Below are 24,696 nucleotides of genomic sequence, written 5' to 3'. Positions count from 1 at the left end.
CTGTAATATTCTGGTGCTAGTTTTTATCTCCCATGTTGCATAGATGCTGTCTTGCTATGGCAGATTTGCTACTAGATCTGTGCCGTGTTTTTCTGGAGGGTAGTCTTTATTTCTTAGGAGTGGCATTGGCAAAGAGGGAGGGGAGAATTGAAAAAAAAAAACAAAACAACTTACTGGTTGGAGTATTAAGCTTTCATTTACTTTATTTCCCCAAGTAGCTTAAAGGTTGAGGAACCTTGATGAGTTGATGAGTTCTTTTCCAATGAAATAAAAAAGATACCTTGCAATTGATAGTATTGAGGTGTTCAGCAAGCTATTAATGATGTTACTGTGAGTTAATAGTTGACTTCAACTTTGCTGTTTTCCTACTTAAAACACTGAAAATTGCATCATGTGAATAATAATTCAGAAAGATAAATGAAAGGTAATGCAAACAAACTGTCTTTTCCTCCACAGGACTCAGTAATTGATGCTGGTCCCCTGTCAGAAGAGTTCATTTGAAGACTGCCCATGGAAGGTCGATGCCTGTGTTTGCTGAGGCTCTAGGATTCTGCCGTTTTGCTGTTTAATTAACTGAAGAGTCCAGTTTTTCCCATGAACCATCTTTCACCTCAGGAAGATAGAGGTAAGGTTGCAGGTCTCTGTTTCTTCTTTCCTCTGGCGGAAAATGTTTAAATCTGTGATGGACGTGGTTTTTGCTGGAGCACCTCTTCATGCGGAATTAATTACTGAGACTGCTGAAAGCAAAAGTCACTGTTTTTCTCTGTCCTTGGCATCCTTTGGGTTGTTTTCTGTACATGAGATGTTCAGTCAGTCTGCATTGCATTCGTAGCTACAAGAGTTGTTTTTAAAAGCTCATAAAGATGAAATTATTGCGTGAATCAACTGTGCTTTCTCAATATGTTTTGCAAAATTGAATAGCTAATTGCTGCGGTGGCAGAATGGTATGCAAAGGATTTGTGCTAAAGAATAATATGTGGTTTTGGTAAGTCAGTGTTATGCTGTAGGCTGGCTTGTGGTGTTGATCAGGTGAATTGAGTCCGTAACTGGAGAATTCTAAGTCACAAACTTGGGAAATCACAACGTTTTATGGCAAGGGCTACTACAACTTCCAGAGCAAGAAGTGTGTACTCAGCATCCTTGTAGCTCTTACTAGATGATGCATGTAACAACTTGAACACTTCTGTGGTTTGCCCGCAGCCGGCAATATCTTAAAGCAAAATCGTTCTAATGGAGTGGTAACTCGGAAAGACAGTAGAATATATTTAGAAATGAATAAAATGGTAAACCAAGTTGGATGATGTGTTGGCTGCAGCTACTGTATGGCTGTGGGATTTGCAGCCTCTCTCCATCAAGACTGGGAGTGTTTACTGCTGTGGACCGTGAGTACGCAAGAGAGGGGAGGACCTGTACCCCTGTTAATTCCCCTGGAAAACCAGCTTCTAGCTAACATGCCGTAAAGCAAAAAATTACATATACAGCTGCTTTTGTCTGATGAAATGTTATACTGCTTGAATCACAATTCCCTGAGATAGCTGGTGTTGCAAGAAACTTTGCATCGGAGCTGGTTTTGGCTGGAGTGCAATGGAAAATGATATATTTCCTTCTGGATTGAGCATGGCTTGCTCCTATGCTCCTCTTCAGTGCAGTGTAAATACTGGTCCCAGTAAGATACTGGTGGTGTATGTCCTCCGTAGGCTGCTTTGGCCACTTAGTTTCTGTCCTTGAGTTGGCTGCTTCCTTAAACTGTGGTGGAATGATCGCTGCAGCAGGGACTGTGGTGGCTTGGAGATGTCAGTGCCCCTGTTCTAGATGTCCTCCCCTGATCGGTTTGGTGGCCGGAGGGTGGATAATCGGGCACCCAGGATGGGTGGTGGTAGCTGGGGAGCCATCCCCCGCCTTGCCCTAATCTGTCTGGCTGTCCAGTGTTTGCCCTGCATTTTTGGGCAAGGCTCTTTGCTCTCTGCTTTGCTGTTTTCTGTTCCTAGCACAAATGATGGCGGTAATTAGGCATGGTTGTAAAATTTGAAAATAATATAACTTCTGTATCGCTGTGTGCTATCCTGACTGTTAGCTTGGAGTCACCCGGGCAGAGAGGAGCTGGCAGGCTGCCAGTGAGTGGTAAGAAACCAGCAGAGCCCCAGTCCAGTGATGGAAGCGCTGCTTGGAGTTAATTATTAAACTGCGCTTTGCCCCATAAAGGCACAGTTGAATTCAGGATTTTTCACTGCAAAAAGATCACCTATCCCACTGGACATAACAGCTACTTTTTCCATTGGAAATGGGTAAGCTGTATCACACACAAACAAAAAATCTTAGCTGCTGTGACTCTTGATGTCTTTATTTTTCTCCCCAATATCTGACCAGATTCAGCTTTTGAAGAGGTGACCTCGTGGGGTGGTGGTGGGTTCTCCCTGCTGCCGACCTCCTGCTTTCCAGGTGCCGATTAATACCTGCCCAGGCTGGGAGCTTGCAGACTGAGGGTCTTGGGCTGGAGCGTGCTGCAGGCTGTGTACGCAGCTTTTGTTCTTTATTTTCTTCTTCGTGCTGGCCCCCCCGCCCCCAAGCAATCAGTACAAATCACACACCCAGCAGTGGCCAGGCTTTACCTGAGACATCTCTTAATGTCAGGCAGCTTGACGGATACAGCCCAGGCAAGAAAAGGGTTAAATTCTTAACTATGAAATTGGATATTGTTGCGGGGAGGAAGAGTGAGTTCTAGACTAATTTTAAGGGTGAGGTGCCTCCTCTGCTGCTCTGGATTTCCCCTAATTTGGGGGACTGATGGAGTAGCCCCTGCAGTTGTGTGTGGGAAGTCGGGGGGAGCCCTACCTTCATGCCACCTGGCATCTCCCAGCCTTTCCTTATTTTTTTTTTTTTTTCCTCCCACCTGTCTTATTAAATTTCATTCTTTCCTTTAGCAAATGGACTTTTTGGCTTGGCATGAAATCTGGTTGCTGTGATTGAGTTCCCATCCCCTTTATACTGCAGAGGGGCTTTGAGATAAAAAAATGTAAATGCAATCGCTGAGATGCTCCCTCCCCCACCCTAGCCCTAGGTCTTTGCTGAGCTGAAACTCCCTCTTTATTTCTTAATGATCATATTCCTTCAACTTTAAATAGATTTCCTGCTGTTAACAGTGTTTTCAAGTGTTGCAACACTTTATAAATGGTATCTCGTGAGAGGTATTTACCGTAGGTGAGTTTCCTTGAAGTCATAACCTCTGCCTTGCCGTTCCCTTTTCCCAGGGGCTGCTGGCGGGGTAGGAAGGACACAGATGACAGGCTTGGCAGTCACTGTACTTCTAAATCATCTGTTCTTCTACCTCTTTTGTTAGTTTTAGAGAGGGATGTTGTTTCAGCCATGTGTTTGAAATGGAGTCCTGCTGATCAAGACAAAGATGCACACAGCACTTTTGGGGACTTAGGAAGAAGAAATCCAGACTTGTCTCGCCACATATGAATTAAAGCCATTGGGGCACCCCTGAAGCCTTGCTTTTAAAAAGCAAAGAGCACAAACAAACCAGGAACCCCCGCCATGCCCACCGGAAAAGGCTCTCTAGGTTGCCTGGTAGAGAATGGACAGGACAACTGCTGTGGACCACGTGCAGGGAGAGGTCTGAAGCTTCTGCCACTTTGCAGAGGACACCCACCAGCAACATTGCATCTTCAAGTCGGGCTTTTTGTACTTCTGCTGGCCAGCCTGCAGCTATAATAACAGGAGATGTGTTTCTCTTTTTAGGTTGTCAAATACAAATGCTGAAGTGTTGAGTTGTCTTGGTTTTTTGGGGTTTGTGGTTTTTTGTTGGGTTTTTTTTTTTTTTTTAGAAGAAAAGTTAGAATGAACATGTGGAGGCCCCCAACATGTTTCTTTTCATATTTGTCTTGAAGATGTTATAGCCAGCTGTCACTAGCAAAAAAGTTTGTTAAAAGCATTCACCTTGTTGAAGGTGTTTGAGTCTTCAAACTGAGTCTCCCCATTTTGTTTTTATTTGGTCATTTGATTCTGCCGCAGTCCTTGTTTGGATAATGTTGAAATACCTCTTTCTGTTAGATGTTTATATGTTAGACGCACCTGCACAATGCTAAAGACAAAAGTTTCAAGCGTATGTTGAGAAGAAACAGTTGATGGGATTTCAGATGTCTCCTAGGGACTTTGGCTCTTCTGTGCGAAATTAAGAACTGTTTCTATAAGGGAGCTGGTTGTAGTTTCACATCTGACAATTCTTTCTGTTCCTTTTTTCTAAAAATACCATTAGATGATGTTGTTTTCACACATAAATCCTATAGTTGGACAGTTAGATTGGATGCTTTGTTTATACAGAAAGTATTTGAGACACACAGCTCTTCCGTTAAGTAGAACTTTTGGTGCTTACCTCCTTCAAAAAATTAAAATGTCTAAGTAAGGATTTGGTCATCTTCCATTAAATGTTGCTTGCCCAGGAGCTTTGATTAGATCTATTTTGACTACTTTGATTTAATATCCAGGTTGCAGTTTTGCGTATCTTTTGGAACAAACCACTTCATCCGTTTGCCTTACTACTCCTGGAAATTTTAAGCAAATGTACCTTTTTCTTAGGCTTTCACATTTCTATGCAAATCCAGCCTAATTCTTTGACCGTGACCAAACACCAGCTGCAGAAACCCTGCCAAGGTCTGAGATGACATTGTCCCTCCACCATTGGTCGCTACCTATATGGCAAAGCTGGTGGCTTCTATGAGTTTGTCCAACAGCACAGTTCTTGTGAGCACTCCTCGTCTGCAGTGCTGCCAAGTCCTCCAGGGTGGGCTGAGCCCTCTCCAGCGGCTCTTCAACCCAAGCTTCTTGTGCTGAAGCAAGTGAGAAATGCTCATGTGAACTTTTCGGCTGTGAGCGTGGTATCCTTTCCATAGACGACCCAGGAATGGGAACATCTTAATCTGCTGCAGCCACTTCTGCAGTGATCAGTTTATCATTACCTTTAGTGTACAGCATTAATGCAGATTGTAACCCTTTCCTCCACATTTGTGGTTGTTCACTGAACTATGAAAGCCCAATTCATCGTTTTCTCCAGCCCCACCATGTAGGTAGCTCTTGCTGTGCTGAGGAGATGAGGTGAAAACATGTTAGTGTCTTGGCTGAGCAGGATTGTAATCGGCATCCAACAGGACAGTAAATGATGCTGGATATGTTAATGGCTTTTTAGTCTGCTGGGTTCTCTGCTGCCCTCGAGGAATTTCTGCTTCCTGGGCCACAAAGATGATGTATCGTTTAATTGAAAACCACACTCAAGTGAGTCCGTCAGTTTTCAGGACTTAATGATTTGGTGTTCTTTCCCTAATGTAGTATTTGCTGTACAAGCCCTTCCTGTGGATATAAGGTTATAAATCGGTGCCTATTTACTTTATTCCATTGTTTTTGCTATTTTGGTACCTCTTTGTCAGTTTGTGTTAGCTACTGCTCTGACCTTCTCAAGGGCACCTCTTCAGCGTCGGGCTTCCCGTTGGCTGTCAGCTCTCTGGAGGTGAGACACCAGCAATTGCTCATTCTCCCTGCAAGACATGGCTGTGGTCACTGGCTCCATAAGCCAGGGAAGTATGAGAAATTCTGCCTTTTTTTTTTTGTTCATAGAAGATGATCCAGAGGTTGGCAGGATTAGAGTCATAGAGTCAAAGAATGGTTTGGGTTGGAAGGGACCTTAAAGATCATCTAGTCCAACCCCCCTGCCATGGGCAAGGACATCTTTCACTAGACCAGGTTGCCCAAAGCCCCATCCAACCTGTCCTTGAACACATCCAGTGATGTGTAGGGCATCCACAACTTCTCTGGTCAACCTGCTCCAGTGTCTTACCACCCTCATCGTAAAAAATTTCTTTGTTATGTTGAATCTAAACCTACCCTCTTTCCGTTTCAAACCACTGCCCCTTGTCCTGTCCCTACAGTCCCTGGTAAAGTCTGTCTCTCTCTGTCTTATAAGTCCCCTTTTAAGTATTGAAAGGCTGCAATAAGGTATCCCTGGAGCCTTCACTTCTCCAGGCAGAACAACCCCAACTCTTTCAACCTTTCTTCACAGGAGAGTTGTTCCAGGCCTCTGATCATTTTTGTGTCCCTCCTCTGGACCTGCTCCAACAGGTCCATGTCTTTCTTGTGCTGAGGACCCCAGAGCTGGACACAGTACTCGGCAAGGGGGTGTGTGTGTCCCATGAGAGTGGAGTAGAGGGGCAGAATCCCCTCCCTCGACATGCTGACCACACTGCTTTTGCTGCAGCCCAGGGTACAGTTGGCTTTCAGGCCTGGAAGTGCACATTGCCAGGTCATGTCCAATTTTTCATCCACCAGTATCCCCGAGTCCTCCGCAGAGCTGCTCTTCATCCATCCCCCATCTAAATTGATAGTGGGGATTGCCCTGACCCAGGTGCAGGACCTTGCACTTGGCCTTGTTGAACTTCATGAGGTTCATGTGTGGCCACTTCTTGAGCTCATCAAGGTCCTTCTGGATGGCTTCTCTTCCTTCTAGTGAATCAACTGCACCACTCAGCTTGGTGTCATCTGCAAACTTGCTGAGAGTGCACTCATTCCCACCATTTAGGCCATTGATGAAGATATTGTGCAGTACCAGTCCCGATACGGACCCCTGAGGGACACCACTTGTGACTGATCTCCGTTTGGACATTGAGCCCTTTGTATGAAGCACAGTTCTGTTTAGTCAGTGTAGAAGTATTTAAGAAAAAAATTATCATAAAGTAATAAAAACGTGGGTGAGCATTTGTCTCGCTGGGCAGTGACACATCCTCATGGGCATTGCCACCCTGGCTGTGTTCGTAGGGTGATAGCTATCCATTCTGGAGGGGTTTCTTCCTCCTGCCACAAGATTTTATCTTCTGTCTGAAGCCTCTTAGATGGGGTGAAGCCAGCTGGGACTAGAGCTGGGGGTAGCGAGTTCAACCCTGCAAGAGATAGGTTCTGCTCCTGGATGCTCATGGTCATCGTTCTCCCTCATCGCCTTGGGCAGACCTGCTCTTCACAGCAGCTTCCGGGGAAAGCGTGGCACAGCACGATATCTGAAAAGGAGGTCCTTTTATCTTCTAAAAATAACAAATAAACCTGCTTAGAACTGCCTTTTTGTTTGTTTTCCTACTTTTGATCTTGTCTTTGAAAGAGAAAAATTTTAGATGGGTTAAACCCTTAGTAAGGACTATTTGTGCTTTTAGCTAGAGAAGTCTTTTTTTACCTTCCAGTTATCGCTAAAAAACATTTTTTAGAGCTGATGGGAGTTGTGTAACCACTTGTCAATAACTCAGGAGAGTGGTAAGATCTGTTTCTGGTAAACTTTCAAGAGATAAACACAAAACCCCAAAGCTACTGTTTGGCTGACAAAAAGTGAGAAGAATTTTTCTGTTTTTTTTTTTTATTTCCATGCTGAGTTGTTGGTGAATACCTTTCACTGGCGCCAGGGAGGTTTTGCTAAGTATGTGGCTCTCTTTGCTTCTCAGAAAGAAAACTATCAATACTTAGTTCCTGTGGTTTGAAGATGAAGGTACACACGTTAAAACACACACACACATGCCTGATGCCATCAGGAAGGACCGAAATATAAAAGTATTTCCTGGCAGTTTTGCCCGAGTGCTGGTTTAAATGATAATTTACTACTGAGTCAGTCTTATGAGCTGGAGACAGTGGCGTCATCTACAACAGTACTTTCCAAGAACCAGAAATACTGGTAAATAATTTTCATTACAAGCAAGTTTTAGGAGTGCAACACCCGTGAAATCCTGATTATTTGGAATGCAAATCTTAATTTTGCTCATCCTTGATCAGCATTCCTCTGTGGCATCCTGTCCTCTTCTTCCCTGACGTGCCAGCATCTCAAAGCACCTCAAATGATGCTTAAAACTTCACAGTACATCGCTGGTAAGAATTAACAACACCAGGTGAAATTCAACATCTGCAGAGAAATTGTCTGCATCGTCCGATGCCCTGCTGGAGTGGGAGAGGCTGCAGAAAGGTTCTGCCTGGGCCTCTGGCATTAGGGTAGCTAATACACAGCGAGCTCTTGCCTCTAAAGTGGAAAGGTAAGTGATGTTTTTGCATAAAATCTGTGTGTCCCCCCGCCCCCATATATTTACAACACTTGCTCTCCTTGAATTTACTTACCTTCTGGAGTTGTGAGTTAGTGATTAGGAGAGCACTAGCTGTTGCTAAGAGGATAAAGTGATAGGAAAAAAGTAAAACTCGTGGGTTGAGATAAGAACAATTTAATAACTAAACTAAAATATAATAATGCCAATAGTAACAATAATTGTAATCAAAAGGAATATAACAAAAAGAGAGAAATTAGACCTGAGAAAAGACAAGTGTTGCACAATGCAATTGCTTACCACCCGCTGACTGATGCCCGAGCAGCAATCCACCCCTCCTGGCCAACTCCCATCAGTTTATATACTGAGCATGGCATCCTATGGTGTGGAATATCCCTTTGGCTAGTTCGGGTCAGCCTGTCCTGGCCATGCATCCTCCCAGCTTCTTGTACACCTGCTTGCTGGCAGAGCATGGGAAACTGAAAAATCCTTAACTTAGGATAAGAGCTACTGAGCAACAACTGAAACATCAGTGTGTTATCAACATTATTCTCACACTAAATCCAAAACACACTGTACCAGCTACTAGGAAGAAAATTAACTCTGTCCCAGCCGAAACCAGGACAGCCTTGTACTTGGCCTTGTTGAACTCCATGAGGTTAGCAGAGGTGCACATCTCAAACCTGTCAAGGATGGCATCTGGATGGCATCCCTTCCCTCCAGTGCGTCAACTGCAGAGGGTGCACTCAATCCCACTGTCTGTGTCACTGACAAAGATGTTGAACAGCGCTGGTCCCAATACCATCGACCCCTGAGGAACGCCACTCGTCACTGCTCGCCGCTCGGACATCGAGCCATTGACCGCAACTCTTTGAGTATGACCATCCAGCCAATTCTTTATCCATCCATCGCATCCATGTCTCTCCAATTTAGAGACAAGGATGTGGTGTGGGACAGCGTCAAATGCTTTGCATAAGTCCAGGTAGATGATATCCATTGCTCTTCCCTTATCCACCAATGCTGTAACCCCATTGTAGAAGGCTGCCAAATTTGACAGGCACAATTTGCCCTTAGTGAAGGCATGTTGGCTGTCACCAATCACCTCCTTGTTTTCCATGTGCCTTGGTTTAGTTTCTATAGTTTCTTTTGTTTTCATAAAGATCTTAGACTCCCCTTGCAGATTTCGGAGAAGCCTCGTGAGGTTAATAAAGCCTTACCTTTAACATGCTTTCCCTCCCCATCTCTGCTTCCTCTACCTTCCTGTCCTGGAGTTTCTTTATACAATGAAAGGCATACATTTGTTTAATGGAGCTGTCACGAATCGCAGCTACAGATGAACTGCGGAATGTATATTAAAATATATTTGGTGAAGTTAAAATGAAATTCAAAATCAAAGGAAAATTGCCCCGTTGCTTGTTACAGTTCATATCAAAATGTCACCTGGGAGAAAGCATATTCCTTTTAGAAGCGTGAATGGGTTGTTAAGGAGGGACCGATTTTATCTGTAGGGAAATTCTCTACTGTCTTAAGCCCAAGTGTGAAGAGGGAAAGGCAAACTAATTAGCAAATTTTAATAACAAAGTAACGGAATATCAGATGGATGGTATGTCTTCTAGCATTGGATTTATACAGCTGAGCAGTTTCCGTGTATCTCTGAATGTGTAGCAAATGAAGGGAAAATCTTTTATTAAGATATTGGAATAAAATTCTGATTGAAGCAACCTTAAATTTATGGCAACCATAATAGTAAATAGTCCAGAGTTAGAAAGTAAATGAAACTGCATACTGGAAGTAGAAGGTTTAATGAAAAAAACTTCAACAAACATTCTTAAAGAAACGCAGTAAAAATCTGAATGGGCAATTCAAACCCCAAAATTACACAAACGAAAGAACAACAAAGGAAATGGATCTTCTTATGCAAGGAAAGGTCATCCCAGATCTTGACAAACATTAAAACCTGGTGGTGTTACTGACAGAAAAACTTCTTTACCACGAGGACAGATCCCAGAGCCAGGTTGGACCAGAGACATCTGAAGGCTCAACCTCAATTTTTCTGCAATTCTACAAAATATTTAGCATTTAAATACACAGTGTTTGTAAAACAGACATGCAACTCTTGGCAACTGATGGACAACAAAAATAGGAATTTGCTAAAATTTGTGGGAAATACAGTCCAGACCCATGAATGACTATTGTCAAGGCATGGAGAAACCCCTTAGGCAGCAGGGCAAGATATTACTAGTGGTCATGTAAGTGATCAGCAGCTGAGTTTAACGACTTTCATTTCTAGTAGAAATCCCTTCCTCTTTACTGCACCGTAAGTGAGTATACGTCTATACTGCGCGTTTCTCACTGGCAGCCAATTTTAAGCTATTTAGAAATTTGAGGACGTTTGAAGTTGTTTGTGTTGCAGCTTCTGCCTTGCATGGCACTGAGTGAAGCTCTGCTCACGCATCTGCAGTGTAAAATGCTCGTTAGGGTTTTCATACATCTTTGTAACTTCAGAGGATTAATATTTCTCCCTGCTTTGATCCCTGCAGAAGAGAGGGAAGCGAAGCTGCCGAATGTTGCTGACTCTCATCTTGCTTGAATGGGAGGCTCCTCCAAATTTCTTACATTTGTTGTCTCCTCACATTCTGCAGTCTCATCTTTAATCCCTCTCTCCCATGTCTTTAATTCATGAAAGTAAGTAATTAGAGACCCAAGCACATGTCAGAGTGATGATATACAGATACAGCTGCAGTAGTTTTTTCTTAAATATAATAGTATAATGTCACAAATGAGCTCCCTTTACTCTGTATTTCTCTGGACTCCATCTATCTTTAGATGGAAAATACAGCTGCACAGCAGTCTCCTCACTGATGTAAAAATGAGGAGGAAGCTTTTCCACTTTGTGTAAGCATATTATTTATGAATATACCATGAAGAATGGCATTGCTGCACAACACAATGGTAATCCCATCACATCCTTATTTCTCCAGCAGATGAAAATACTTCATTACAATTAGATGTTGTTTGCTTGTTGTTTCCTGAGAGGGTCTGCAGTTAAACTCTAGACCTTTTCCACCCTGCCGTTATTAATGTGAGTGTTGATAGCGAAGTATTCCATCAGTCATCTACTGTACACTAGGTCTGGGTTTGGGATGCTGCAGCGGTCTTTGAAAATGATGGAGTAATAATGGATGAATGACAGGGTAGAAGCAATCTAGCAACTATTTTGCATGTCAAATATGAAGGACGGATAAATTTTACAGCTGTTAACAATGATTAGAGCATTTGCAGACAAGTAGATAAGTCATTAAAAAAATAAAATCACTCGGTATACCACTTACCCATCTATTGTCAACACTGTGACTGTACACGGGGTAAATAATTTCAGTAAGTACTGAAATCTTATTAAAATTTTTAATTAACTCATCAGCAGATTAATAAATATTTCATGACAGCTAACTAAATGTCTGCTCTACTGTGTAAGAATGGCATCCTCCTCGATAGGAGACCTGGTGAAAGCCATTTGTCTTGCTCATCAGTGTTGCGGGTGGTTGCAGTGAACTTTCTTTTCGAGTGTGGTGAGGTGTCCAGCCTTGACACGTTCTCATTTGGAAGCTGTGGTTTTAAAGAGGAGAATAAAAATTAAAAGTATACATAACAGCCTCATTCTTTGTTGTTTCTAAGAGTAGTTTAGTGAAAGAAAGGGCTGATTGCCTTGACACAAGGATAAGAGGAGTGAGACTTGTCAATTAAATTATTGGTTTGCTCTTTGATATTTGGTTTTGGTGGTGCAGTGTTTCTCAAAAATAGTTCAGTATTTCCCTCGTCCTGTTCGTAATAAGTACGTGACTTCATAAAACACATTAGATGCCCATAAGAGTTCTTTTTGCAGGTGCATGCCTGTATTGCTGCACTCTCTGTTGGAGGATGAGTGTCACCTTCCAGCTTGACTGCCCAGGGTGGCATTGCCCTTTGCTGGGACAGCTGTCATGTCCTTCCCTGGTGCCTTCAACACCATCCTCTAGAGCAAGGGGAGGAATAGCCTCTATTTCTTATGAAAAGAGCCCTCAAGGCCAAACATTTTTAATATTAATACAATTAATGTGATTCAGATGTGATTACCCAGGTGTCGCATAGCTGCCATCTTCTAAAGGCAGCATCTCCAGCCCCAGCCTTCCCTGCGCTGCAGCAGCTAGCAAGTGTCGTGCCGCAGCTGAGTCTTTTCATCGCTTTGTTTTCACAGGCTTTAATTATGGAGGGGAAAAGAAAACTGTTACTTATAGTGTGATGGCATGGGTATAAAATAAGCCGTATCCTTGCACCAGTGTGAACTTCACACTGAAGTGCTGGAGCCATCTTATTTGCTTGTATTGTTTGTGCAGCTGCAGGAATTGCACGCACATCTGTTTTGTGGTCTTGAAATTTAGCCCCATGCACATTTACACATCATTGTGAACTGGCAATTTTTTTCCTCTTTCTTAGTGGTTTAATAAATACCAGCTATGTGCTTGGTTTTTTTTTTTACATTGAGTTTCATCTTCCCTTTTCAAACAAAATGTTGCTGGCAGCTTCAGCATGTTGCTGCAGAAATGTTTTTGCAATGCTGTCTTTACAGTTGCACGGAGGATGTGTTTGTTATGTGCACAAGTTTTGTTACATAAACTAGCCTTCAGTTTTTCCAGTTTGTGCTGGAAGGTACTTTATCTTCTACCAAATTCCAGGGATTTATAGCCAGGTAGGTTCCCCCTCTCCACTTTATTTCCTAGCTGATGTTTTCTTTAAAAGATTGGGTCTTCTGCTTGCATTTCTTGCACTTCTGGGAACTGTTGAATTCATTAGTGATGACACCTGATTCATCGGACAAAGCAAGAAGTTATCTCTCTGGAGCATTTTTGCAGTGAAGAATTTTGGGGGAGAATTCAACAAAAGTGACACTGGGTTACTTATAGCTTGCAGCCCTTTGTCACCTCGGTGGGATCCTGAGTCTTTCAAAGGATGTCCTACTTTTCGTAAATGTTATGTGGAGCAGCCCAGCCATTTTGCTGTATTTTCGCAGGCACTTGCCTATTTTTGTATTGTAGAAACAGTTTTAAGGAGTGCTGAGTAGCATTAGTAAAGGATTTTAATGTGGCTGCTTCTCTGCAATGCTTTGTGAAATGGCTTGAGCATCTCTTGCCCTCCATTTTAACAGACCAGATACTTGTGGATCTCCTCCGCTATTAATATCTGTGATTTAATAGCATCGGTTTGGACTTATTTCTGCAGTACTTTTCCTCCAGAAACTCTCCAAGGGCTGTGCATTTTAATTAGTTTAGCCTCACATTCCCTCCACAAGGGAGCTGGACTCCCTTGACCCCCTCTTGGTTTTCCCCTTTCCTCCATGTGTTTGCCTACATGCGTTCGTGCTCCAGCTCTTTACAAGAAATGTTCATTTTTCCTTCATGGAGGCACATTTACACCCATTTCTACGGTATGAGCTTGCCCTTTTTCCCCATTTAAATACACTTGATCACCACTGATTTTTTTTTTTTTTTTAACATACCCACTGTGTTTAGGGCAGGAGATGCACCCAGTGCATAATTTTCTTGCAGTTCCTTGAAGCAAGGGTATGGTTTGGGTGCTGCCCCATCCCATTTCTTCATTCTTAGGACTTAATTACAAATATCTCCATCTTTTTTTTTTCTTTCTTTTTTTTTTTTTTTAAATGCCTTACCTTTTATTCTGCTGTTTGTTTTATTAACGCTTATTGTTTTTTTGCAAACCTAAGGATTAGCAGCTGGGGAGGCAGGTTGCATCCGTGCCTGCAGCACTTGTGCTCGCACAGGATGCGGGTCCAGTCCTGCTGCCTGGCACCGGGCAAAGCTGGTGCAAAACGCTGTTGGTTTAGCTTTAGCTAAGCTTAGCTTTAGCTTTAGCTTAGCGGCGGGGACTGTCTGCACTTCAGCCTGCAGCGTTTTTATCACAGTCATTTGTATGCACGTGAAACAAAATGGCTCATGGTGTTTCCATGTAACCTGGAGGTGATGTGGAGGAAAGGTGGTATGAAATGAAGCCCTATCTTTTTTTCTCTGCAAATTAGTATATTTTGGGGGAGTATTTCCCAGCGGGTGCTCCTGAACTTTTGCAAGCTTCCTATGGCAGATGCCTTTGTTGCAGAGCTCCTGCTCTTGAGCTCTCTGCAGCCTGCTTCAAGGAGAAAGCCTAAAGGAGAACGTAAGTAGAAATTATATAATGGAGAAGCAGATCAGTTTTGCTGCGGTAAAGCAAAAAAAAAAAAAAAGAGAGAAATTGTGTGTTGGATAAATGTATTGCTAAAAGGCTGCCCCAGCACCCTTGCTGTGCTGCTTTCCTTCCCCAGGGCCTGGGATGCAGCTGCAAAATGGTGTAAGCTTTTCCTTCAAAAACAGAAAGTGGTGTTTAGATGCTTACCAGGTTTTGGGTCAGGGTTTGGAGCTGACTCTAGGGCCAGGTCTGTAAGAAAACAAACAAAACCCCAAAGACCTATAAAATCCTTATGTTCCTCAAATGCGTTGCTTGGCAAATCTGTCCGGATGGAAATGCGGTGTACTGGATGAATCGAGAAGGGGATAAACAGTCAAGAAAACATGAGCCATTTCTGCATTTGCATGAAGAGAATAGTATTTGGAAAAACCTGGTTGTGAGGTGGGGGGGCTGTTTGCCTCTATCACCAAAGCTACCTAGAATTCAGGTTTTTAGTTAGATTTCAAATGGACAGTGTCCCTTCCAAGCACAGTTGGGGTGTAGCACTTCCATATGAAGCAAATGGCAATGTTAGCCTGGGCAGCCTGGAGCAGCAGAGCATCCTGCTGGGTACCAGGAGTGCTCTGTGCCCAGCATCTCCCAGCAGTGCCGGGATGTGAGTGGCATCTCTTCGTATAACCTTATAAAACACATTTCCCTTAGCCATGCTTGGAAGTTCAGTGACTCAAAAAGCTTGAAAATTAAAGCAAATGTTACACTGAGCAATCTCTTTGTTGTTGTTTTGTTTTTACAAAGCGTATATCTGAGGAAGTGTCTTTATTAACGAGTCATGTGAGACTGTTGGTTTCCATCTTTGGGATTCTGTCTCATCAGCTTCACAAGTTATGCTGCACAAAACCGAAGTAAAACTTGGTGAGCGCACTGTGCATTTACCCCAAGTAACCTGCGGCACGTGCCACTGGAATGATGGCACTGGGGAGCCTGGTGGAAGGAGGAGTCCATCCTTGCACGTGCTGCACTTGCTGATGTAATATTTGCTCTGTGTACATGTGTTTCTGTGTAGAGTAGTAAAATAGTGTCCATAGTGGTAGGTCTTAATATAAGTGGATTAATAACCTGAGATGTTCATGCCTCGAGCTTGCACATCAGCACGGAGCTCCAAAGCATGTTGCAAATGGTGGTAAAGACTTTCCTCCTTGTGGGGGTAGAAGGGGCCATGTTTTAGGGTCACAAAAATGATCCGAGGGCTGGAGCACCTCTGCTATGAGGACAGGCTGCGAGAGTTGGGGTTGTTCAGCCTGGAGAAGAGAAGGCTCCAGGGAGACCTTACAGCAGTCTTGCAGTACTTAAAGGGGGCTTATAGGAAAGATGGGGACAGACTTCTTAGTAGGGCCTGTAGCAATAGGACAAGGGGTAATGGTTTTAAGCTAAAAGACGGGAGATTCAGACTAGATGTAAGGAAGAAATATTTATGCTGAGGGTGGTGAGGCGCTGGCCCAGGTTGGCCAGAGAGGTGGTCGATGCCCCATCCCTGGAACCATTCAAGGTCAGGTTGGACGGGGCTCTGAGCAACCTGATCTGGTTGAAGATGTGCCTGCTCATGGCAGGGGGTTGGACTAGATGACCTTTAACGGTCCCTTCCCACCCAAACCATTCTATGATTCTAAGGGTATAATTGAGGCTAGAGTCTTGGCTTCTCATATGGATGACTAAGTAAGGATGCTTTGAATTTGTTTCTGGAGGTACAGAGCATTAATAGTTTCCTGTGCAGCCCTTTGGAGGTTGGGAAGCTGAGTGTCTTTGTGTCTTGGGCTCAGGAGATGCAGGTGGTACTTGGAAATTACTCAATTGGACATGTAACCCAGCCTGCTCCTCCCCAGGGCAATTTCTGATGCAGCTTCTGTGGCGTTCCTGCCAAATGAGAGCAGTTCTGCTTCTTGCTGAAGTTCCTTCTTGGTCACAAGAAACAGTAATTAATACTATATTAAACTGATAAGTTTTTCCTTCCTGCTGTGATTCATTTTCATTCTTTGAGTGTTTATGGTGCTTGAGAGTATGTTGGCTATTCCTGTTCCTAGCAGACCGGCATTTAAAAGCAAGATATTGCTATGTGCTCTCATATGGGGAGTCAGATGTTATCTAGAGATTAGATTGCAGTAACGTAAGGCCAGAGATTTGCTTTACCACTGAAAATACTTGATCTTGGGCAAGGAGCCTAAATTTTCTTCCTGTGTTTTCTGCTCTGAAAGTCCATATTCTATCGGAATTGCAGAGATTTATTTGAATCGGAGTACGGGATTTCTGCTTCATTCATACTCTCCCAGGCCAATGTGTTTGTATGTGAGATAGGGCACTTTCCACCATGAGCAACTTTTATTTCCTCTCCCATATCCCCTCTCTGGTGTCTCCACCCCAATTTTAAGTTGTCCTCTTGTTTTGTGGTGAATGGGCATGAGCCCCAAGACAGTTTGCTTGGAGTTTCATGCTATCATGGTCTTTTTTCAGTCTGCAGAGTGCTTTAAAACAGCCCCATCAACTGAGATGTGCCCTTTGAGGTTGTGTTTTAGCACCTGTTCCAGATTCTGGGAAGCTGAGTCCTCCCTGCAGCCCCGGCACAGGCAGAGCAACCTCCAGGTTTCTCAGAAGAAGGATTTATCTTCCAGTTCCCTTCTGGAATCTGCAAAGGTTGGGTTGTTAGGAAGATTTATGTTCAACGAGGTGTCACCAGCACTCTTGAGTTTGAGATTTCTGTATTGAACAGCTTGGGAAGGAGGAGTCGTTTTCTCTGCTCAGGGAATTTCTGGGGAAGAAATAAAGCCCCTTACACCAAAAAAACCCACCAGTCTGCACTAATTTCTTATTTGCTTTGTTCTCTTTTACTGTTAGAGAAGGAAAGGCATGAGTTGAGGATTGCCATGTTATCTGCCATTAACCTGAAGACTATATTCTGCTTTTAAAATGCAGGTTGTTGATTAGGAAACTATCCTTCGGGTTCTTCCCTGTATTTCTTGGCAGCTGTTGGCAAGCTAGTCTCTTTTTAAAAAAACCTGGTTTTTGGTACTCTTTCTGAAAGTAATATCTACGAGATAGATGCGCTGTGAAGTTGAATGCGCCTAAAATACTTAGATATGGTCACCAAGTCTATGAAGATTCAAAGTGTGGCAATAAACTCATTTTTGGAGCTACATCCAGGGAGATGAGAAGGTGAATTTAGCAGGTTAGTGACTTGGTTGATTCTCTTTGTTTAAGCATTACTCCATGATATCTGCTTAAGAGGGTTATGCTCTGCAAAGCAACAGAATGAACCCTTGAAACAAAAGTACTTTGTCCTTGTCAGGCAATTGCCCATCATTAAAACCCCCAACCCGGCTGGTGCAAACCTGGAGCAGCCTCCCAGGAGAGCCAGCTGCTTTCCCAGCCTTCCAAAAACAGGCTTCAAAATTGGTTAGTTTGAAATGTGCCGGGTTTTGTGTTATTTTGCTCTGGTTCTGCAGCAAGCCCCGCTTTGGGGGTGGGGGTGGGTTTCCTGGGTCTCTGCCGTAAGGGAGCAGCCAAGCAGATGCTGAAGTTGGGCTAAACACAAGATTCCTGCACTCAGCTCCTCACAAACCATGATTTTGGGACTGGGAGAGTGTATGTATTCAATTTAGAAAGAAACCAAGCTTGCTTTATTAAAATGAAATGATAAAACCAAACCAAATGGTAAATCTCTTGCCTGCGGTACTCCCATGAAAACTCATGTGAAAGCCTCTTACTGCTCTTGCCTAGCACAGGTGATTTCTCTCCTTGCAACATCAGACGTATGGCCGGCATTCCTGCGATGCTGAGTCTTTTTTGTCGCTTAAAATGTGATCCAGGGTATTTCCCATGGCCAGGGGAATGCCAGGGGATTTTTGGTGTTCAGAAATTAACTTCACTAAATTCACTGTATCTTTCCCTACCTGCTGAGCAGGAGCATTTGGCACAGAAAAAGGGTGCAGTTCTGCTTTATTTTTTCTATTGCCAAGGTGCTGCTGAACTTCGTGGGAAGAACTGTGGTCTGTTGGAGTATAGAAGAAACCTGGTAATGTCCTGAAGAGTTTGGTTTATGGCAATAGAGGGAAACTGCCATAGTCAGTTAAACCTAACTTTGTTTCCATCCAGTGATCTATGGCAATTTCCATTAAAAAATGCTCTTTGGGCTGTTTTTCTGAATGAGTGACCTTTCCGTATCAGATGGACTTTTTATCAGTTACTGTGGCTGAGTAGGAGCAAGTTTTCCTCCATGGAAGACATGTGGGGATTTCCAAAAGTGCTGAGCATCAGTGCTGGGAGAAGCAGCTTGTGAAACTCCCATGGGCTTCAGCTGGGGCTTTGACATTTAACTCTGGAGACTGCTGTGTTGGATTTTGATGGCTGCACCTGATGGTGGTTGTCACCTCCTCCCACCACTCACCAGAGGCAGAGGGACCTGGTGGGGATGCAGCTGGGCTGGGGGGGATGCAGCTGGGCTGGGCTGGAGATGCAGCTGGGGTGGGATGTTGTCTAATTTTTCTTTGCAGCAAGAAGTTAGACAACATGGAAGGGGAATTTTTTGCATATTCCAAGGCCTGAGGCAAAAAAGATTTTTTTAAAATAGCTGCTTCTATAAAGTACAGTTTATTTTATAGTGCAAATTTTAAATGGGGTATGTGCAGCTCTCCTCTGGCCATTGTCTTTGAGCTGTCTTCTTCCTGGCGTGCAGCAGAGCAGGCACTCGGCATGCGGAGCTTTAGCGAAATGCACTCTGGGCAAAATCTTGTCCTCTTTTGGCACAAGAAGGTGGCGAGAAATCAGATGTATTTTTGTTGTGTCAGAGCACGCTATTTTTACTCTAATCGTTTTACTGGGTGTGCTTTTTTAAGAGGTAGCACGGGCAGTCTTCCTATTTGTGTTTTGAAGGCAGTGAGGTACTTCTACAACATCTAAGCTTTGCTGTGCTTTGAGGAATGGTGAACTTGTCCTGGGATTTCATAAGGCTTTGCTCTCTGCCAAATCTGAAATTCCTTCAGGATTTAGCCCATCCCTCTTCAACTCAATTAAGGCAGCCTTTTAGCCTTAACACCCACTAGCTAATTATTCAGACATTAAAGGCGTTGGGTTGGTTTAGTTCATGGGAGTGGTGCCTTCTGCCTGTGCGTGTTGGATGAGGCTCTGCTCCATGAGGAACACAACACTTTCAGCGATGCTCCAGCAAGAGCGAGTCTCTGCGTGGGTCCAGACCTGGCCCCGGCAGGAAGATCTCCTCCTCCTCTTCCTCCTCCTCCTCTTCCTCCTCCTCCTCTTCCTCCTCCTCCTCTTCCTCCTCCTCCTCCTCCTCCTCTTCCTCCTCCTCCTCATAGTGTCCAAGAGAGCTGCAGCTGAGTGCTTAAGCACGGTGTCCAAGTCATGATGGAGAGTTCTTAAAACAGTATTCAGTAGTATAATCCCACTGCGAAGATGAAATCCAGAGAATGGGAATTAAAAATTATCATAATCCTAAACTGTATCTCCGTCTCTGCCTTAAATAGATGGGCAAGACCAAAGGAGGCTTTGTATTGTAAAACTTACCCAGCCCGTTGGGTTTAGAGAGTGTTTTCCACCATCAGATTAAATGAAAACGTCATTTTGAGTGAGTGATGGCAAAATGGCATTCCTGAAATTCCCATCAGGTAGGGATTCCCCCCCACGCTTCTTTTCCACCCTGATTTTCCCCCCCCCCCTTTTCCCTTTTTTTGCCTTACTTTCCCTTTTTTCTTCTTTTTTCTTCTTTTCTCTTCCCCCCTTCCCCCTTTTTCCTCCTCCTTTTTCCCTTTCCTCCTGTTTTTGCCCCCCCCCCCCTTTTTCCTTTTTTTCCCCTTTTTTCTTTCCTTTTCCTTCATTTTTTTCTCCTTTTCACAGGACACCTCACAATGACAGGCACTCTGATCTGCTCCACTACAGATCTGAAATGCTTTACCACTCATCTGCCGGCATCTAAATGACGAACATAGCTGAGAGACCGTTACCCAGTGACAGATACCCCAAAAGTCTGATCGACTTTCTCCTTTGCTCACCGCACTTTTCCTTTCCCTCTCCCTGCCGGTGTGCTGAGTCAATGAGTTAATGGCCGTGCAGATAAGCACGCCGTGTTTTCTAGTGCCAGTTATTAGATCAGCAGATGCTCAGGGGAGTACTTATTAGAGAATGTCATGTTAGCAGTCCCAAGGTGTAATTACGCTTTGCAGATTTCTTTTGCTTTAGCCGTGTTGACAGCACGCTTGGATTAATGAGAGGAGGAGGGAGATGAGGGGTTTGTACAGCTCTTCAGCTATGATTGAGGAATAGAACTTTATCTAATAACTACATTTTTGCACAGACTTGTGCATGCTTTCTTCCAAATGAGTTTGGTGTCGCATGTTCCTCCTTAACTGATATCAATAGTTTTAATTTTTGCTATGCTGCTAATTTATCTAAATTAATCTAAATTTATGTGTCTGTTGGTGGTTAATGTAAAAATTGTTGTGTGGATGGTGGACTTTATCGGGTGATCTCAATAAATAGTTAAGGCTATTGCTTCAGATAGGCTGGCTTTGGAAAAAGAAACAAAACCTGACTTGCATTGTTGGGATTTTAATATATGATATATAATTAAAAAAAAAACACAAACCAAACCCCGAACAGATAAGCATGGGGACCTTGCAAAGTCTGTTTTTAGGGAAAACCCAGAATTTTAGAAAAAGACTGTTTATTGTTTGAAACCTCAAGCCCCTCTGAGAACTGGCTAACGATGAATCAGTGAGGGGTTTAATTTCTGTATAAGACAAATGCTTAAAATGTATTTAAAATGTTTTGACAGATACTAAGGTAAATCACCATGAAAATTAATAATTATCTTTTATTTCTATAATTTTTAATTTATTATGTAGCAGGACCCCTGGTATCTCTGAGGTAGGAATGCCTTTCTGGTTCCTCTTAGATGTGCTTAGATGCTTACCAAAGCTCAGAAGTAACAGTTACTAACAGGGACAAGACCGAGGTAAGTTAAAATCAGCTGTAGCCTCTACCGCTGTATTTCTCCCGGACAAACGGCATAGGAGCATACTGGAATTTAGCATCAGCTTTTGTCCATCTTCATCCATCCATCTATGTTCGTGTGTGAGCTCTGAATCTCAGATCTCAGGTATGCTTCAAAAAAGAAGGGTTATGTCGTGGTGTCAGGTTAGGTGCTAAAATCCACCAGTGTCTTTAGAAAAAAAAAAAAAAAAGTAGATGTACTTGACAATTTATAAGGAAAATTTTAAGTTTGTAGCGTCAGCCTCCTCCCACCATCAGACTCCCCTGTACTGGCCTTGTGCTGCAAATAACTGGTTTGGAAGAGTGGAGGAATGTATATTGTTAAATAATAATAAAACCCAATAATAATAAACCCAAGAAGTACCTAGTGGGATGTAAAAATTTGTCACCAAAGTCAGAACCAGAAGGTGTCATTGGCCTGCCTAGTCCATGGTTTTTGCCCTTCACGCCAACACCGTGTGTTGAATTCGCATCCTTTGGATGTGCCAGATGTTTCCGTTGGCCAACTCCAAGTGTATGGTTGGTCAACAGCAGGCAAGACCATGGTCCTTCCAAAGGAGGGACCACTGTTCTGTGGTCAAACATTAATATTAAGCCTAAATGAACCTAATGTGCTCTATTCGATACTCCAGCATATTACATTCGCAGAGAGGAATATAGCCAGAGTCATTGTAAATTATTCATATCTTTAAAAGCAACAAGCACTACAACAAACACGTGAGAATGGAAATCAAACCCACCATCTTTTAGAAAAAACACTCATTTTTTCCCTTTATTCCCCCAAATCCTAAGCAGACCCCAGAAATAAAGCACTTTTGGTTAGAATAGAATAGAATATTTTCAGTTGGAAGGGACCTACAATGATCATCTCGCCACAACCCCCCAAAGTGGCAACAGCCCCTCCATGCAGAGGATGTTCAGTGAACGTGGGTCAAGTTAAGTGAGACCTCCTCTGTGCTCCCAAAAATAAAATAGCTCTATGTCAGAAGGCTTTAAAAAGGTAGTGGAAACTATAGTGGAAAAGACGAAAAATAGGGAGGGAGAACAAAGTAAAACTGAAAGTAAAATAAAGGAAATGCATTGAAATGTAAGTTCTAACTTGAGAAAGCAGGTGAAGGAAATGGGTCAAAAAAAAAAAAATTGAGGGGATTGGAGGGATAGAGGACAGGTGAAAAAATGGTGTGTGTAGGGTACACCAAAAGTAGAGACTTGTAAATGTGGATGGATGGGGGTGGGAACCCTGCTGTGAAGCGGCTCATGGCTGTCCCCATCCTCTCTATAAAAAAGGCTCAGCTGGGTGCCCAGCAATGCTCTTTCTGGTATTTCTGCCCCAAAATGAGAGGGGTGGCCAGCTGAATTGCCACTGGGCTGACCTCAAGGCCTTGATTACTTTTTTGCCCTCTTTTTTTTTTTTTTTTAATTATTTTTAAGTAGGAGGTGTATGTTTATGGGGCCCATCTGTGCACACATTGTATATATATTGTATATAACACTTTATAATTGTATGTAACAATGAGTTATATACAGTTTTTATATATCTATGTATATATATGATTTTTATATAATTTATATATAGAGAGAGAGACAAAGAGATAAAAATTGTATATAACTCATTGTTATATACGATAATAAAGTGTTTGGGATGTGAGGTCCCCCCACTAACGCTCAGCCTAAGGAGATCTCTGCAATTCCCAAACTAAATGTAGCTGGAGCAATCAAAAGCTACTCAGAGGGATGTTCTCTGCAAGTTAAATTACATTAAGGAAGGAAGGTGCCACCTTCCCAGGTTCGTTGCCTGGTGTGGTTTTGAACCTCTTATGAAAAATTAACTTCACTATTAATTGTAAAACCTTAGCTCCAATGGGTGGTCATGTATTAGGCGTTTACTCTATCGTGCCACAGCATCACTAGTTACCTAGCATTTAGGGATATTGATTACAGTGTAAAAATGTTTAATTTGTTACGTAATTATCCACTGTAATTTTCGTTTTTGCCTGAAGAAACTATTTAATTAGGACATGAGCTTCTAATATTTCAGGATGTACTGAACAGCGATGTAATTGATTATACGCCTTGCCAGTGGAGCAGTCCTGAAGTTATTATGTAAGGACACATAACTGCATTTAATCAAACATTGGCTAAAGCCAGCTGCCGGGTGCCGAGGTTTTTTGGCACAAAGTAAGTAGCAATTTAACAATTACTGAGCGCTGCTGAAAATAGCCCTGTAGTGGGGTGGACTTTCTGCTGCGCATGTCAATGCGGGCAAGGCTTGCCTGCAATGGACCCGCACGGTCGTGATGGGGTCTTGATTACAGAAGAGGGTTGCTTAAGGAATCCATATATCCAAGTGATGCAATGGGTTGTGTTTGGTTGGGGTTCTGCAAGTTCTCCAGACTATTTTTAGTGCCACCATCAGCTGGGGAGGGAAGGAGGCTCAGTGGCACTAGGGGAAGGGCCTTTCAGCAGTTGAAAGGTTCACCGCAGCATGACGGGGGTGTGGAGCACCCAACCGACATGCAACAAGTCCTGCAGCCCCTTCATCTTCTCACCTACACGGTCCCGGTGAGTCCGGTGAAGTCCCATGCTCGTGCAGGTCCCTCTACTCATGTGGCACCAACGCACTCTTGCTTGAAAGTTTCCAGAAAGCTGAGTTTACATTTTGCTGTTGGGTTTTTTTTTGCTTATCGAGTGCATTTCTGACAAATTCCTTGTGCTGGAGAAAATTCAGCATTGCAAATGGGAGAAACTTTGCTGTCACTCAAATGCTCCCCACCTTCTCTTCCTTCAGGTTGTGATGACCTTAGAGGGCATTCCTTGCCTTGGAGATGGCGGAGATAAAATTGAACCTCTGCTTAGAGTTGGCCGACGTTAGTTTGTGCTGTCCCTGGATTAATTGCTGCAGAAATAAATGAGCTGTAGGGTGGTTTGTATTAGTTTCCTCCATCCCCCTGTGTTCCTAGGCGGAGAGAAATGCCTCCTACAATGTACTCCTACAACAGCAGCAAGAAAGGCAACTGGCCTGGGGTTAGCCACAGGGCTGACAGCTTGGCCAACGTCAACCCTTGGATCTTCCTGAGCTGATGTTACTGGTATATTACATTTTTAGGGTCCAAAAGTGGCCCGTGTCAGCACATCAGCAGCGCTGGAAACCTGTCAGTCAAACATCCCACCCCAGGGGGAAGCCTGATGGGCAGAGAGCTGGTGGTGCTAGCAGCTGCACTGTCTTGGGCTGCCGGTGCTGGTCAGTGCGCTACAACTGCAAAACTGTATTTTCATAATTATTTAGCAGTATCTTCTTTAAAATTGTGGCAGGATGTGTTGCACAGGGAAAGTGTCACTTCTGTGGTCACGGTCATGACAGATTCACTAACCA

General features: G+C 43.3%; 1 protein-coding gene across 4 annotated transcripts in view; it reads left to right on the top strand.

The window, feature by feature from the left end:
* The window catches only part of NCOA1 (nuclear receptor coactivator 1), a 185,211-nt gene that overhangs the window by 52,943 nt on the left and 107,572 nt on the right, over positions 1-24,696 (top strand). For all 4 annotated transcript variants that reach the window (XM_069805484.1, XM_069805482.1, XM_069805487.1 and 1 more), the window contains exon 2: positions 457-625. The gene's annotated coding sequence lies outside the window, so the exon portion shown is untranslated. The remainder of the gene's footprint in view (positions 1-456; positions 626-24,696) is intronic.

This window comes from Haliaeetus albicilla, chromosome 18 (assembly GCF_947461875.1).
Source record: "Haliaeetus albicilla chromosome 18, bHalAlb1.1, whole genome shotgun sequence".
NCBI lineage: Eukaryota > Metazoa > Chordata > Aves > Accipitriformes > Accipitridae > Haliaeetus > Haliaeetus albicilla.
Note: the sequence above shows the minus strand (reverse complement) of the source record. Positions and strands in the feature narration are given on the sequence as shown.